Below are 17,586 nucleotides of genomic sequence, written 5' to 3'. Positions count from 1 at the left end.
CCGGGAGAAAACTCTGAACGAAGATCGCAAAGGGAACATTCGTTCCGAGTAAATCGCCCAAGTAATGGTAAAACGGGTCTAGTCTTACAGGGAGTGTTCCACATGTCTGTGAGGTTTTGAGCTGAAATAATTATTCTGAAGATCATCCGGTGCAGTAGTTCACAGTCATGCAATTTTTAAAGGGATGTTCCACGCTTCTACGTGGCTTTAAATCCGAAATCATTCATGTAATATGAAACGGGTCTGCCTTACATGGAATCTTCCACATTTCTGTGGGATTTTGAGCCGACATGACCATTTTGAAGATCATTTGGTGCAGTTCACAGCCCCGCTGTTCTGAGGATCTAAACCCCTCTTTTGTCTGATCTGGCGAATTGGCACCTTCGTCACAGCACGAAGCTGCCTTAACAGATGTCTGAAATTTAACTCTCCGCTAATCCAGCGCATTACATTAGCTGAGGGCCACCTGTATTCCGCGGATGTTAGAAATTGTGCTGACGTGCTGATGTACGCCAGACACCGATAATTCGATGATCATGTTTGCTGTTGGCCTTCAGGATTAAATGGCTATTGAGTTGTCAGTATTCGCCTTATTTTTGTATGGCGTCATGCATGCATGAGTGTCCCTGAAGTCTGCACGGAAAAGCTTGCAAAAGATGGCTGGCGTCGAGATCAGAATCCAGAGGATTTTAAGGCTTCAAAAGGGCAGTGCTGTGAAGTGCACTGAATGATGTTCATAATGGTTCTTAGTTCGAAACCCCATGGCAAGTGGAGCACTTTGTGGTGTCCCTCTATTCTATGGGTTTTTGAACTTAATCGTTTTGAAGGGCATTTGGTGCAGTTCACAGGCCTGATCTTAAGAACAAACACCGTCTAGTTTCTGAGCTACACGCTCATGAACGTGTGTACACTATTTCGGGGAGATTATTTCAAGGTCACCCATGCATCCAGAGCGCTACAAAAACGTCATTGAAATCCTGGTATGCCATCGGTCATGCGACGATTAGGGTCAAAAGAAATATCATTGTCGAGTCATTCATATGTGGCGTTCGTGAGCACAATTTTTCAGATGTGAAGGCCGTCAATTTGCTCCCAATCAATGCAAGGTACGATGACGTAATCAAACAACGACGTCTTGAGTAGCGTGTCCACCAAAACAGAAACTGTATCCTATAGTGCAGTCTTTCCCCTGAAAATTATTCCAATAGCTATAAGTGGGTTTATGTCATCATATCTGATGCTTGGCTCTATATTTTGAAATATAAAACTTCCCTTTACCTGGGAACGACACAATGATTTCGGACAACTACATGACTTGTCTAGCGAAAAAATGGCCTCGGGGACGCTCTCTGTCGTTGTTCGGTGTGGTAGTGGAGCGACTTGACATCGGCGGATGCTGCATTGTGCTTTATTGTGCAACATTAGCATTGTGCAACATTAGTGCGATCTTAAAGAACATGAATTTTCGGATCATTCGCATACACTGTATTCATCCATGCGTCGCATAATCTAGTGAAACACAAACTGTGATGCTTGGGCTTGGGCTATTGCTTTTTGATATCTTCATACGCTCTCGATGGCATACATGATGCAAGTCGTTTGACGAACAGAAATATTTTTCATTGTAACACTCACCCAGCCCAAAATTCACTCCAGTTAGTACAAATTTGCAATCTACACTCAGCAACCTATGTCACACTCCTACATTGCATCCACTCATCCTCGTAACGTCGTCATATCATATGTCATCGTCTTGTGATTGCCAAAGGTCATTTCCCTTGCAATCGTCGCCTTGCCATTGACCATAGTCTCAGCACCATTAGTTATCACCTAACTGCCGGAAAAGGCGCAACAATTCGGCATGTTCGGCAAAGCCAGCGTCGCTGGGCAGCCGCGTCACGACCGACCGGCCCCATTTTCACAATGACATCCTCGACGTCACCTCGCTGATGAGCAGGGAGTACCGTCATGCCGTCCACCATGCACAGAATGCGTACGAGTTCCTTCAAGCGCCGAGTTAATGCAATTTTGACTGAACAGACTGGTGCGACTTGCTCTGAAATCCTGGCTTCTGCGGGTAGAAGTGTATTGCGCACCGCGCATCGTGCGTCCGATCCAGGAACGGGACGGATTTTGCTGACGGCCATAACGTCGCCCATAAACTACGGCGGTGAACAACACAAACACGACGACTCAGGCTCAGGGCGACGGAAAACAATATATGACCAAAGTTTCCCGGGATAAAGGGTGCAATCGTCGATGCATGTGGCAGTTTTCCAGCGTCTGGAGTCCTAATCCCATGCTGATGGCTGTACATCCTATCCGGGTCGACGTCTTCAGCAGAGGTTCCGCAGTATGCGTTATCCTATGCGGCCTGGAAATGGTGGTGGGAGATCATAGTTATATCGCGAAATGATCGAGTGATACATGGCAGGGCGGTGAGCTGGGATCGGTTTTGAACCAGGGTGGGAGTGGCAAATTCCATCACCGTAACGTACAGGAGTGAAAAGTTCAATTAACAAAAGTTGGAACTTACCAGTCAGTAAGAGATGCTCCAGCAAACAAAGACATACGTTTCAGGTTGGCATCAATGTAATACCATGAACATGATATGTTTTGTTTTTAAACATCATAGATCATTACACTGTCACCGAATACATTAAAGAAAAGTAATTTCATAATAGTATGATGAGCGCCAAAGCCTATGTAGTACCGATGTTTATTGATGCTGCACTCTGCACTTCCCATCCGCAGGATTTTTTTTAGCACAAAACAAAGCAAAGCAATTCAACAACAGAAACAACGAAAAGGTCAACAAGCATAAAGCACTGTGAAAATAAGTGCTCAAATGGTGGCATCCAGCTTTTAGATTTCGTTCAGACGGCATTTCTTGAATTTTTCATTCCCACTTTTCGTGAGTGGCGCAATCTATTAGCCAGGTTTCTTCGTGTAAAAGAAATACGTGGAGTAAAATTGTCTGCCAGGTTTTGCTGTTGCACCAGGCTTCGCTCTGCTGGTGTGGCGTTTGCGTGGTGTGACCAAAAAAAAGAAAAAAAAATGGGGATGAGTGAAAACCTTGTATTTAGCACACGAATGGTGATGCATCTTGCACGCAAACCAAACTTGATGTGTGCAAGCGGCTGGAGTCGCTGGGGCTCTCGGGCTTGAAGGTACCTGGTGCCTTTGCTCCGTGTATACATAGGCACGATTCAGATAAGGTGGGGCAGGATATAGCTATATAACATAGGTGTCCAGGTTCTGTGGAGCCTTGTTTATGCATGATGGTTTCAAGTGAGCTCGGTTCTGCGTGGCGTCTTTAACCTCTGAATGGAAAATATGGGTTTGGTATGTGTGGTTAAACAATATTGGGTAGCAGGGAAAAATTCCTCCTCATAAGGTGCTGCTTCTCACCCAAAGTCGGCAATCCTAGGGCACTGTGGCAGCGCCATATCCACAGAGTCCCAGGGCCGCGTCCACATCTCTCCTGCCATCTGTCATTTCGTAAGATGCGTGACTAAGTCTTCACTTCAAAATTCCAGAGGCCAGTTAAAGAAGTAATGTCCAAATTTCCTACCCCCAACTAGGAGCGAAACAAGATTCAAGGAAAGTCCTCCACCGTCGAGGGTGTTTTTCCCACGGAGGTTTATAACTAAAATGCGCAGCGGCTGTCCAATAAACACATCAGATCGTGGCACACTTATACGACCTTGATGGCTGCCCCTGATCTTCAGTAACGCATGCATCGATTGCGGACGGGTCTTGATCCGGAGAACCGCACGTATTGGGTTGTTTAGCTGTTGTTCCGGTTGCTGCAGTTTAACTGAGAATCTGCGCTTGCGATTTTAATTGCTACACCTTAATCTATACACCAACACCGTTGCAGTTCAGCGCCTTCCGCGCGTGGACAGCTTGATATCCTCTTCAGCTGATGTTGGACCCGTGAGTGGGTTGGACCCGTATGACATTGGAGTGGCAAGTTGGCGTAGACTTCAGGTAAGATTTTACATACTAGTGGAAAACCCATATATATTCACTGCTGTTTTTTGTGTTGCCCTTACGACCAGGATCGCAAACACTTGTAATCGTATAAATCAAATGGATGTTGATGCTGAATGAAATTAATTCGCTGCATGAATTGAATGCTGGTAGAATGACTTTTTGTGTGGGCTCGAGATTCAAACCAAACGTATCTGGATAATCTAATTTGAATCTGCTGTTGGTTCTGGCAAACAACTAACAATGATTGATTTTTTTTAAAGCGAGGTGGGGACTGGGACATGACTAAAGCTGATGTTTGAAAACCATCTTCTCGCATCTCGCATTATTCCATCTCGCAAGTTCTTCGGTGTCACTTTCATTGCTGTTATTGCAGCATCAATGCATGATTGAGAAATTAAGTTATCAATATTTTCGGAGCACCAGTGCAGTTGCAAGAGCCCATTGCGTGCATCGACTCATTGTTGTTATATGATACACGATTTTTTGCACACATCATTTGCGGCCCTTTGCATGCCAGCTAACTGCTATCGTAACATTGAGGATTGGTTGCCCGGACCAGGTTCAGGAGCTCTGTCATGACGGCGGACAGCATGGAAGGCGCAATCAGTGATCAGCCCCGGCACAGCTCGGCCCGCAACATGGCGATGACTTCAGGGCACCAATCGGTTGTTGCGTTGAAGTTTATATTGTACATCATTCCGCATAATTAACTTTTGTGTACCCTGATGTTTGCCGTTTTTTTGCTGTACATCCTTTCATTTGTCTGGTTTTTTGGTCCGTCTTTAAGGTTCAGTTGGTAAGAGCGCCTGCCTTCCAGAATCGACCCACGCACCTGTGACAGCGGTCGCGCTATAGATCGGGTAACGTCCCAGGGCGTGTCAGGCCGTGCCGACATTGCAGTACGCTAAACTCTCACCAGCAGTATCTGTCTGACCTGGAATTTCACGACCTTATGGTGGGGCCGTGGTTCAAGCAACACATCCAGCTTTGCTTGGGATCTCATCTGAAAAACACATCGCTTCAGAAGGTTCAGACAAAGCCTACATGAAAATGCTGCAGTGCGACCTAGGCATGTGCCAGCAGGCTCTCTCTACGTCAGATTTCACGGCCCATTCAAGACCACAAAAAACCCTGACCAAAAAACTTGATTGTGGTTCCAACGTATGAAACGGTACTTCATCCGTAGCTGATGCATGTAAGCTGATGCACGGGCTGCACATGTTCCTTGAACCACTGCGGCAACTGAAACTTGTCCCAAAACTGCTGCCAATGGCTCCGTGACACCGTGTCCGCCATTTCTTTGTTTCAGCCTTGATAACAAGGCTGGGAATGACCCGGCACTAGTATTATGTCGAAGAAATAGTGAAGCGTGCCGAACACAGCTCAATTGTTTCCCAGGTGTTCCAGGAGCTGGGTGGTGAAACTAGTGTTAACCTCAGCCCGCTCCTCTGCCGTGCGCTCCTCGTCAGGTATGCTGCTCGGGCGCCGGTTCCTCTCAGCTGAGGCCCGCTGGTGGGGCTCGGATGCGGAGGAAACTGCATATCTAGGACGCAGACGGCGAGGAGCCGGCTGTCGACAGTTTGGTCTGGATCAGCATGAGGGCTGAAGCTCGTCAGAGATGTTAATTTTTAGCGCCGAATCAGAAAGAGTGTGTATGCTACTGCTATCCTCAGTGCTTCCTGAATCCCACGATACGGTTTTGCCGTCTGCAGCGTTTGTTATGGCCACCTTGTTCTCTCAACCTGAAATAAACGGGCGACTCAAAAACGACCTCTACGCAATAATTACTACGAATGACAGAGACGAAGCATGGAAAAAGTGACGACTCATCAACGGCTACCACCGAGCCGCATAAGTACCCACGACAGCTACAAGCTACAGCTGTAGCTGTTTCCTCTCTGTGTATGCCATGTTTTAGTTCCAAGTAAGTTAGGGAGCTATTTGCTATGATACTAGTGCTTTTCTAAGCGGTATCAAACCACAGTATAGTCATTTGTGGTTGTGCCTGCCGGAATAACTGGATTTTAGCAGGAAGCTGTGGTGTTGGTCTGATTTGTATCCGTGATGTTGAAATTAAAATGGGCAAAAGACATTGGCCAGCTCCGACATTGTTTTGGTGCTGAGAAATGACATATTTTTTGGAGCCGATATGACTAGGATAATTATGATATAAGGCGGTGATGATATGGTGTTGATAATATGGCTCAAGTCAAAAGTGTTCGCAGGCCGCCTTTTATCGTATGATAAATCATTACTATGACTGCATATACATGTATATATATATATATATATATATATATATATATATATATATACGACATAGACATATATATATATATATATATATATATATATATATATATACGACACATTGTTATTACTAATTAATTATGAAGTTGAGAATAAGTGGTAATACTACGACTAGAGCCTTTAATCATATGGCTACATCACATGACTGCAGGCTACGATGGGTCGACAATGAATTATTGACAAAATAATCAACTGCACAGCAGCAACAGCAGCAGCATATCCTGCTTTGATATAAACAATGTGCTATAAAAGCTGGCGATCGCGTCGTTGCGCATGTCAAGCAGTCCATCAAAGCTTTTCGCAAGGCCAAGACAGCACCAAGGCCAAAAATCCACATGCAAACCACCCACTAATCCACCACTTGACGCAGCCCCCGCGAAGAGAATGGCCAGTTGGCGTCAGCTTTAGTGTGTTTCGAGGTATTCTTTAGGTCTAGCTGTCAGATGCTGCGAGGTATTGCTATCGTCACAGAACCATTTCATGACGCCATCAAACAATGACGTAATGGGGCGCATTTTACAAACTTGTAGACTAGATAAGACAGTAGTAATAGCCTTACTCCCCGGAGAAAAAAACAGGAGATTGGAGATATAGATGGGTTAAAATTTCGGCAACATGCCGTTATCAAATCAAGAGCACTCCTGCTAACGTTTAGATAAAGGCATGTTGCCGAAATATCAGCTCATCTATATCTCCATTCTCCTGGTGTTTCCCGAGGAATAAGGCTTTTACGACTGCCTCATTGGTTTATTATCATTGTTATGTCATATATTAAGTAAGCATCATTAAAGATAATGATGCTTACTTCGCTGCGCCGACGTTCAGTATGCATTCAGACGCTAGTCGATTTCCCCACACTGCGACAACTGCCCTCGGCAGTGCAGGCAGCAGTTCGTTGCTGGAGGGGACGCAGCACATAGCGATTCCGAGCGTGTGCTCCCATCGGCGTCGATAGAATCTGGCCAACGATGAGAGGCCTACGTATAAATGGACGCGGGAAATGGCAGCGGCCGAAAGCAAAAACATTGTACTCTGGAGCCCGCTATTCCGGGCGTTCGTTTCCCGTTTCAATAGGCGGCCAGCGTTGGTGTGGCCCACCAGATGAGCAGTCGTAAAAACTATATGAGTTTGTTTGTGCGAAAGTCGCGATGATTGCGAGGAATATATTATCGATGCGTGGCAAAAAGCAAAAAGGAAAGGGAGATTTACGAGTCAACGCAATCAACGGAACGCGTCAAATTGCACTTTGACTTGACAAAACTGTGAAAAGATGATCCATAGAGTGTCGCGCGCTTGGACGCTTGAAATGATAACTTCTCGCTACCCTATGCGTCAATGTTAGTCTGTCGATGTCGAGGGAGCTGAAATTTAAACGAATTGCAAGGGATCACACCAGCATTACATAAATGACTGAACCCAGGGAACAAGAAAAGGCACCACACCCTTTTTTTGTTTTGGACCCGACAAACTTATCAATGGCCCGATCAGAAATTGCAATCTGCTTAAGTAAATTAAATACGATATCAGACGCCATATGGGACGATTAAGACAGACGTCCGCTGTTTCCGGATGATGGAATGATCGAATCACTGAAACAAACGCGTTGGCCTGAAAATTGATACGACAGGTGACAAAGATGGCACTGATCAAACACGTCAAAAAGGTGAATTAATTGTCTGTGTTAATAACTAAGCTTTCATGTGCCAAACCCACCTACTCACAGGGCTCCTACCATGGATTACAGCAGCCTAGGAAAGTGTGCTAATGATGGCGGCCGTTTTCGCCAGCCGCAAGTCATCTGATGACCCAGCTGTGGGTCATCAGTCGGCGCCAACTGCCCCTCTTCGCACCGATAGTGCACACAACTCTTCTTTACAGTTTTTAAATGAGCCCTAAACCTATTGTGACTGTGCCGCTGCACGGGCCGTAAGGAGGAAGCCAAAGTCAAATTATGTTTTAGTTCCCCATGAGGCGCGGACGAAGGTCTTCGCGAACCCGGTAAATCACGCATGAATGCAGGCCTGCGGCATTTGCCTTGGTCTTGGAAGGTTGTCTGAGTGATCTGGCACTGGACGCTCCCGCGAACATACCGGGTGGACTCCATGAGTCTCGATAAGGGAACGCATTATTCACGAGGGAGCCGTCTGTGTTAAAGGAATTGCTCCACATCTGTATAGGATATTGTTCTTCGAGCGGCCTCCCTTTTAAGCCTCGCCAAAATCCCGGAAAGAGCAAACACGTGGGAGCACTTGTACGGGCGAGGCCAGACTAGATGTGCCCATTCCATGGTGTTGATAGTTCATAGATAGTGTAAGTTGATAATCGCGAATGAGGCAAAATGTTGTAATATCCTGCACATGATGACCTTGCGTGAACATCATTTTAGAAACATTTTGGCAATGAAGTCACGAAAATTATGTCAGAACTTCGGGCATTTGGCAGGTAGCCACTGACATGACCAGCAGAAGGAGGTGTCCATGCAATCACTCAACTAGATCGTCTTAACACGAGCTCGGGTGGGGGTCAAATTGACCCTCCCGGAGGTTTTTCCAGAGTAATTCCCGGACGGCGCGGCGCAGCCGCGCCAAATTTTGCATAGTTGTAGACAATTGAATAGCGGATCGTTTGGTAACAGGAATTCAGGTGTTACTTGTACGGTCGCTGACCTATGGCAGGTCAAAGTCAGGTCATGGTTTCAGAGAAGTCAGTTTCTAGGGAATCGTTCAATCTGATAAAACAACTGAGTGTTAGACGGAGCCATGCATTTCTGAGATGCTTTCTTAGGCAACACCAGTATTGAACGAGCAAATAACGTTGACCCAAGGTCGGGTATGAAGGTCAGACCAAGGTCAAAACCAGCCTGTTTTACTGCTCTAGGGCTTACTGTATGGGGTAGTTTCTGGTGTCCATTTCTAACTTATTGATGGCAGGAACCGCATTATACATCTTCAATGGACTTCTTAGGGGTCATAATAGGTCACTGACCTGAAATGACCGGGCCAAAATTTTATTTTTAGCGACATACCGCTTAGCGTAGTTTTTGCCACTTATTAAAATACAAAACTCAGAGCAGTCCTGCATGACTTTGGTCACCATGACCTTCAAAAGGTCAAAAAGGTCACTGACCTTAACTGAGCGTATGATCTTTTGCCTAGAAACAGTTAGCTAGGTTATGGGGGCACTTTGGAGACCAACCTGAAATTCGACCTTGCTTGACCCTACTTGACACGAAGGTCATGACCTAGAAACCTCAAAATTTGACCTAAGTAAGTTCACGTACAGGTCAGCACACCCTGAAACTTTGGTATCTCTAGCTCTTCTAGTTACCTAGATCTCAGGGGAGGGTAGGTCAAATTGCCCCCCCCCCCACCCGAGCGAAGGGTATCTAGTCGGCCACCCGGGCGCGTGTTTTGTCATCGTACATAGGTATTCACTTTGGTATCCTTGCGTGATCTATCTTGCGGTGAAAACCCTAGAAAAAATATTACGAGAACTGAAATGAATGTAATTCGGTTGGAGTCAAAAGTTGTCGTAGGGCTTTGATGATGATGATTTGGGGATTTAGGGCGCATCGACTGCTAAAGGTCATGCAGCGCCCTCCAAGGCGTATACAGCCCGCTTGCTGCCATGCCACAAACATCGCACAGTGTGTGTGCCTAGATGATCTGAAAAGGTATAACGTGCCTTTAGCTGATATAAGCCTGAACAATGGCAAAAAACTGATGTCTTACGCATGAAGTAAAATAACCATGTAGGTTCATTCCTTTGTAAATAATGAATAGTTTTAGGGAAAGAAATGGCCTGGTGGGTACTGCAATCGGTCACATGTAGGACTTGGGTTCGAATTACAGACGCAACTTTCTACAAAAAGAAATCGGCACCTAGCCCAGCCCACCCCGCCTGGCTAATGATACAGCCCGCAAAGGCCCGTTCCCTCTGGGCTTCAATGCAGATCCGCCATCAACCTGTAAGCACTAATTCATTGTATTGGGCTTTTTAGCATGCCACCTCAATTTATGCCTATGCATTTAAGTGTGCACAAAACGGCTTGTAGGCGTCATATAATGCATAACATTGTTTGGCTAACATCAGTGATGTTGCTCAGAGAGCAGCAGTCCTGCACGATGGAATTTACAATGTATCAAAGTAGATCTTAAACACTGTGGGCAGTTTTCAAATTTAAATGAGAATGAAGAGAGTCCAAACGGAATTCTTCCGTCAACAATATGCTCCAGAGACTTGACCTGTCCGTCTCATCTCCATGGACCACAAGCCATTTCTTTTGAAAATTGTATGCATCAACTGATAGCTTTGCACTGAAAGAGTGAAAATACCGGGTGTTTCGAGTAATGGGGAGTGTCAGTTCTATACCAGGTACATGAGCTCAATAATCACTCGACTGGTTCACAATTGCCACAATGTCAAATTTCTCATTGAAGAACCCGAGTCGGCCTCCTATATGGTGTTCGCTGTCCTAAAGTGAATACATCATGCAACTGCACAACATAAATAAGACATGGTAGCTTTGAAATTATCCACATTTCTCTCTTACCATTGTCCATGCTCCAGCCCATAACCACCGCGTAATGTTGCGTGAAAGCCACGTGAAAGCAAGGATGACAATAAAATTATCCACGAATATTTGCCCCTCCAGTGACACTGTTGGTGTTAAACAATACCATCAAAACCCGTGTGTATTTTGTTGCGTGGTACAGAAAATATTCTATGAAAACAAGCAAAACCTGTGAAGATAGTTTTCATGAACTATTTCTTCCGTTTACAAAGCCTGCAGACTCCAATATTCGACCTTTATCGAATAACTTAGTGACGTCATATGTTGAGATGATTTTTTTTTCTCTACACAGCGGCATACATATACAATATTGGGGGGAAAATGAGCAAATCAGACAGAACAAATGCCTCTGTGAAAAAAAAAAATCTTAGCAATCGCAGTGAGAGAAAACTCTGTTGAGTAAGTGTCCTGAAATCGTGGCCGCAAACGTCATCTTCTGCAGACATAGATAAAACAACTCTGTGCCACCACCTTTTCGGTTTCGACACTGCTGTGCATTTGATGCGCCAGTGACTGCTGGTTGTACTGACAAGCGGGTGAAGCCAGGAAGTTTCCAAAGGCTCACAGTTTCCCATGCATTTCATTGATCATGGATGTTGATTGTGGTTTGTAAGGCATGGTTTTTATGTAAACCAAGGAATGCGGAGTTCACCACACCCCCACAATAACTGCCAAGGGTAGTGTGTATCTGTATGCATGTTAAGGACCCACCGAAGTGCCGCACAGTGAAGTCAGGCTTTAGGTTTGAAAAATTAGGATGCTTTTTTTGAACGTGGTATGTTTACTTACACCTGTTTAATTTGTGCAGCCTGGTTTACTGGCGTGTCTGGTCTGTCATGGGTTGTCTGTCACTGGTGCTCTTGCTGTAAAAATGGAAATATGTTTGTTGCACGATTGTGTTGTCCTTGGCAGCGCACTCTGGTTTTGGGATGATTTTAAAACTTAGCAATAGCAAAAGACACCCTGTTTTTCCTGCTTAAATGTTCGATCAGCAACAGCCCGCCAAGTCTGGCGCAGCTAAAACCCTCGGGTTCTTGCGGGTCAGAAATTCGCAGGTTGACGGGCTGGAACGCCGCGTCTCTGGTCCGATCCCTACTGCGATACAACCCCTGGAAGCTTATGCGGAAGCTTCAGTCGCTGGAGCTCTGCGAAAGGGTGCACGACGAAGCGCAACGCGCTCGTTATCAATGAAAGTAGTTCTAGGTGGGCCATTTGAGCAAGGAACGCATGGAAGCTATTTTCAGTTACCCAACGTGCAAGGATGAGTGGATGCTGCAATGCATCTCATCTAAGCACAGTACACGAAGGCAGCAATGTCCCCTATAAGCAGACATGTTTACACGAGACACCACTGGATCTTTCCAGTTGAGTCTTGTCGCCGGGCGTTTTCAGTTTTTCGCCGCCGCCGCCCGGATTTTATCGCCGGGTCGCTGGACATCGCGGCGGGCTTTCAGCGTTGGCATAACTCAGCCGGCGCTAGGACTTATTTCCTCTGCTCTCCGATCTCTTACCCCATCGGGGCCGAGAGAGAGCGCCATTTATTTAATATGGGCCGTCCATTCTGTGTCGGCCAGCACTCGGCATCGCATTGTTCGCCGGAAGCCTCGGGGATGCCTCATCTGAGCGACGGTGGCGCCAACCGAAGCCAGGAATGGGGGACATCAGCTCCAACAGACACAAAGGCTGACATTGTCTGGGACTGCTTTGAGCGTGTTCATGTGCACATGTGCTGGTTTTGAACACGCTTGGTTGAACTGCGATCGCATGCACATCAAATCTCGGAAACCGTGCCGAGTGTAGTGCCGGTGGATGGATGAATGTTGTCGCATATTAAAACCCAGCCCGCAAAACGTCGGCTAGTGTGTGAGATCTGAATTAGCTCCCAAGAACATGACATCAGACACTACCCTCATGACAACAAACACTGGGAGATTTTGAACAAGGTACCATAGCGTACCCACTTATCGTGGGGTACGTGCTCAGTTTTGTTGATGTCATGCCCAATAACTCATTAAAACTGACTACACGTCATGAGCTTTTAACCCAGCATTGGGCACCAGTATGCCCATAATGGGACACGTGAGAAAGAAAATCGAAAACATGGTAGAGTGATGTGATCGATTAATACCTCCGTCCGAGCTATATGTTTGAAAGCCTGGCCATGACCGGCCTTAAGCATGAACCTTATTGCTGTGATATTTAGCATTTTGAGGCCATGAATCTGTGTACGAGCTCAGAGTTAGTATGCTGAGTTATTGTCCATTAATATGCAGGGAGGTACTGGTTAAACGACGTTATAAAGTAAACATAGATCATCTAAGCAGCACTGTACGTATCGGGTGAACAGGTTGAGCAAGGCTGCTTTAGATTTGTGCAGAGAAATTAAAGGAACTGCGCTATTAACAGATGTCTAAAATAATCAATCGCCCAAGCTCCCGCGTCCCAACACCGGGAGTGGGGGAGGGGAGGGGGGGGGGAGGGCATAAGTGGCTAACTCGCCTTCAGCTCCCACGCGGGGCAAAGGCCAAATTGGCGCTTTGGCGCTTAGGGGCCATGGCGCTACCGGGGCACAAAATCATTCCAAACACCCGATACACACTAAGGGCTGCGTAACACGTGAGCGGCTCAGCCGGAAGGTTACGATGCGCCATACCGCGTATTGGATTGCAAAATTACTTACCACGACCATCAGGCACTACGAACATTGCACGAACTTCGCGAGCGTCATGAAAAACTCGTAAAAAATCTCTGGTAACCAGTTCCCAAGGGCCAGTGTTTCCGAAAGAACCACTGAAATCCGAGACGATGCTCATGATGTGCTTAAAAAAGAAGAAAAAAAGAGGAGCCTAGGATCCAGGGTCTGGCTTTCTCAAAGGGGCCAGTGGGAACCAGGATCCGATGTTTGATTTTGTCGAAATAAACAGGGGAAAACCAAGATCCGGGATCTTGTTTCATCGAAAGATTAATAAATAACTATGAACCAGGGCTTTGTTTTGTAGAAAAAAAAACTATTGCATACCGGCATGCAGGGTTTTTTGTATGTTTTATCACAACTTTGTCAAATTTGCCTGCTGCACCCATTGTTTTTTTTTCGACGGTAGCCATGAAAATGAGGAGTACCGTGTATACAAATGCAAAACGAGCGTTTGTGGGTCAAACTTTATAGACTGGTTTCTTGGATACGACAGCACAATTATCCACGGTCATAGATCTGGCACCCATACTTTGTGTAAAGGGCCGGGCTCAAATGCATATAACACTGAAGTAGTTAAAAAAAGAATAATATGTGGCCCGCTATGCTGCCAAAACGAAACAGATAATCAACGTGATCACGCTTAATTCAGCAAGTCAATTTCAGTTTTCCTATGTTGGCAACAGTAAAACTTGATAATGTTTGTAATTCTTACCAACATGTCTCAATGTTTCCTGTTCTTAAGATTTCAGCTGAACCTGTCCAGTTTTTCCCTTGCAAACTTTAATAGAAACGCAGGTAGATATAGGCAGTTGAACATTTAATTCACACCCATGAGGTCCAAAGGAAAACCGACTTTGGCGGGAATCAACTTGAAGGTAAGGAAGAACCCTCACAAGAACAGCTAAAAATGTATCCTCATTAAAAACGTTGAACGGAAACACATAGTAGATGTACGTCGTGAGCATCTTATTTGCGCCCATGATATTCAAAGGGGATGTTCAACATTTGAAGATATTGAGATCAGCATCAAACAGGATGGGAAAAACTTACTTGTAACTACTGGTAAACTTTCAAGATTCAAAAACGACCCCTAAATAGCAAAATTTCAAGGCTTTTAAAAATGCGCCCCATTACGTCATCGTTTGATGGCGTCATGGAATGGTTTTGTGACGACAGCAATACCTGGCAGCATCTGGCAGCCAGACGTAAATAACGCCTCCAAACGCACTAAAGCTGACGCCAGTCGGCCATTCTTGTCGCGGGCCCTGCGTCGGGTGGCGGACTAGTGGATTGTTTGCTTGTGGATTTTTTGTTTCGGTACTGGCCGTTAGAAAAGCTTTGGTGAGCTGTTTGACATACGCAACGCAGCGATCGCAAGGTTTTGTGGCAGATTATTAATCAGTGCTGTAATCCTGCCATTTATGCATTTACTTATTCGCCCTCATATAACCATTGTAGTGTGACACCATTATCGCTGGTGATAGTCCTTTGGCGTTGTCAAATCAGTTGTTTCCAGTCATGCATGAATTATGAACTGTTATCTCATAGGTTTCACGTAAAGTAGTCAACCAATGTGGTAAATTGTGTAATGGTACGGGTCAACAGCGCCATTGTGGCACTACCTCAGTGCTGCACTGTGGCATGGCATGAACAATGATGTAGTTTCGGTACCGCAATCCCTGCTACTTTCATAACAAATTACATCATGAAAAGATGAGTCAAGAGCGCATTCTTGTATTAACTCCGCATCAGACATATGACTGGCCAAATCACATGATGCAATATACAAGTCACTTTCAGCAAAGCATACAACCCATAAGTGGCATCACTTGATCAGCCTGTTTTGGAAATCCGCAAAGCGTAGGTGGCAAAGATGCAAACCTGTCTTCCACTTTCACAGCTATGCAGCGCGCTGCAGTCATCAGGCTACTTCACTCAAATAATAACGAGAAAATATTACATGTGGTGATATAACACTGCAAACCTGCTAACCTTGCACAAGGCTGGATACATGACAAGTGCATATGGGTATGGTAAATGGGTGGAATGCAAGGAAGTTATGAAGCTGCCAGTGCACGCAAGGCTCATGATGGGTTATTAACGGTCATCTAAGAAACCAACGGCAATACTTTTCCACCTATCTCAGCACCTAGCATCTCACAACTTGCAGTGACTAGGACATTGATGGCTCACAAACATTGCTTGCCTGCATACAAAACTCAGAATTCTTAAGAGAAAGACAATTTTGCAAAGCTGTATTACTTGAGCTTATACGAAGCGTGTGCATTAATGAGCTGCGCGGACCAGCCCCTACTGCCAAAATGACTGGCTAATATAATGGCATGCAACGGATTAATTACATGCCGTAATGCATCAATAGGTTAAAAAAGTTGGCAAGATCGTAATGAAGTAGAAAATTGCCTTTCTACACCCCTGCAACATAGGTGCTAGTGTTTCTTTCAGTTTACGAGCATTACTACCTTGTCCTGTTCAAACACAAACAGAAAGCAGAAAGATAGAGGCAGGTATCGATATATCACACTTTATTGGGAGTCAGTAGACTTAAAGAATATCATGTGATACACGCGCGCTCTCAACTCCCCCCCCCCCCTCAACCGTGCAGACCGTATCGCTTAGGAGGATGGCCTTGCCTCTCACTGCGGCGGCGGTGGAAGATTACTCACGCTTCAGTGGAGCGATTAACCATCACCTCAGTTTTTTTAAACATGTCTCGGCATTTTCAGACTCGTCATTTTCAGGCTCCGGGTCATTTTCTGGGTCCCACATCCCCTGGTTCCACGTCAACGCTGGCCATCTGTCCATGTCATTTGTCACCTTCTGATCTGCCTCTGTCTCCTGGTCCCCGTCACCCTGGCTGGTCAGTTGCCGCTGCCTTCTTCCAACAGGTTTCAACTGATCGAAACGACATGTGAAACGATGCCTAAAGTTGCCCTCTCTTTTGATGCGGTATGTGTTCCCTTGTCGGCAGCTGATCACTATAAAGGGGTCATCGCAACCAGGTCGAACTTTTCCTGGCTTTCCTGGCTTTTTTGGAATCTTTATAAACACCCGATTCCTCAGACGATAAGGGACCATAGTTGCCGTTTTTCTACTAGCATCCACTCTTTCCGGTTTTGTCTTCCACTCTCGTCTGACTACCTCCTCGTGAGCTCTCACCGACGTTTTCACCAGGTTTCTAGCCCAAGACAGCTCTGTGCCGAAACGGCTCGAATAATTTTTCTGCGTTCGAGCTATCTTAGGAGAGCGTGGGTGGCGACCAAACTGGAGAAAAAAGGAGACCTACCAGGGGCGTTGTGCGGAGCTGACGTACATTGAAATCTAACAACACCCAGACACTTGTCCTACTCGCATCCCGACTCTTGCACAATGCGACGGATCAGGACATCGATTGTCTGGTTTGTCCTTTCCACGGCCCCATTCGACTGCGGATGGAATGCACTAACCTTTTTTTGTCTATGCCCACTAATTGTGCCAACACCGCCAGATGCTGGTTGTCAAATCCAGACCACGACCTGTCAGTATGGATTCCGGGAGACCGTGACGGTACACGACACTCTCGATCGGCGAGCTGGCGACGGTTCCTGTCGATTTGTCTGGGATGGCGGCCAACTCGACACTTTTAGTCAGAAGGTCCAGTGCGACTAGAACGTACCGATCACTTCGTCCTGTGGTTTGCCGTCTGAACGGCCCCATCAGGTCAACAGCGACGTGCTGCCAAGGAGCTGTGGGCTGCGTCGTCATTTCTAACGGCGCCGTGAAACGACGCTGCGTGTTGTTTGAACGTGCACACACCAAACGGGTCCTACAGTAGTTCCTGACATCCTGCTCTTTTTCTCACCAAATATATCTAGCGTGGTTCAGCAGCTAAATGTTCTTCCAGCACCGAAGCGTCCGAACTCGTCACGTTTGAGGCTCGAAGCACGCGGAATGAGACCTTTCGGGACCAGTGTGTACTTCTTACCTGCTTTGACGACGACTAACAAACCGC

Source organism: Pollicipes pollicipes, unplaced genomic scaffold (genome assembly GCF_011947565.3).
Source record: "Pollicipes pollicipes isolate AB1234 unplaced genomic scaffold, Ppol_2.1 Scaffold_6138;HRSCAF=7277_pilon_pilon_pilon, whole genome shotgun sequence".
NCBI classification, from domain to species: domain Eukaryota; kingdom Metazoa; phylum Arthropoda; class Thecostraca; order Pollicipedomorpha; family Pollicipedidae; genus Pollicipes; species Pollicipes pollicipes.
Note: the sequence above shows the minus strand (reverse complement) of the source record.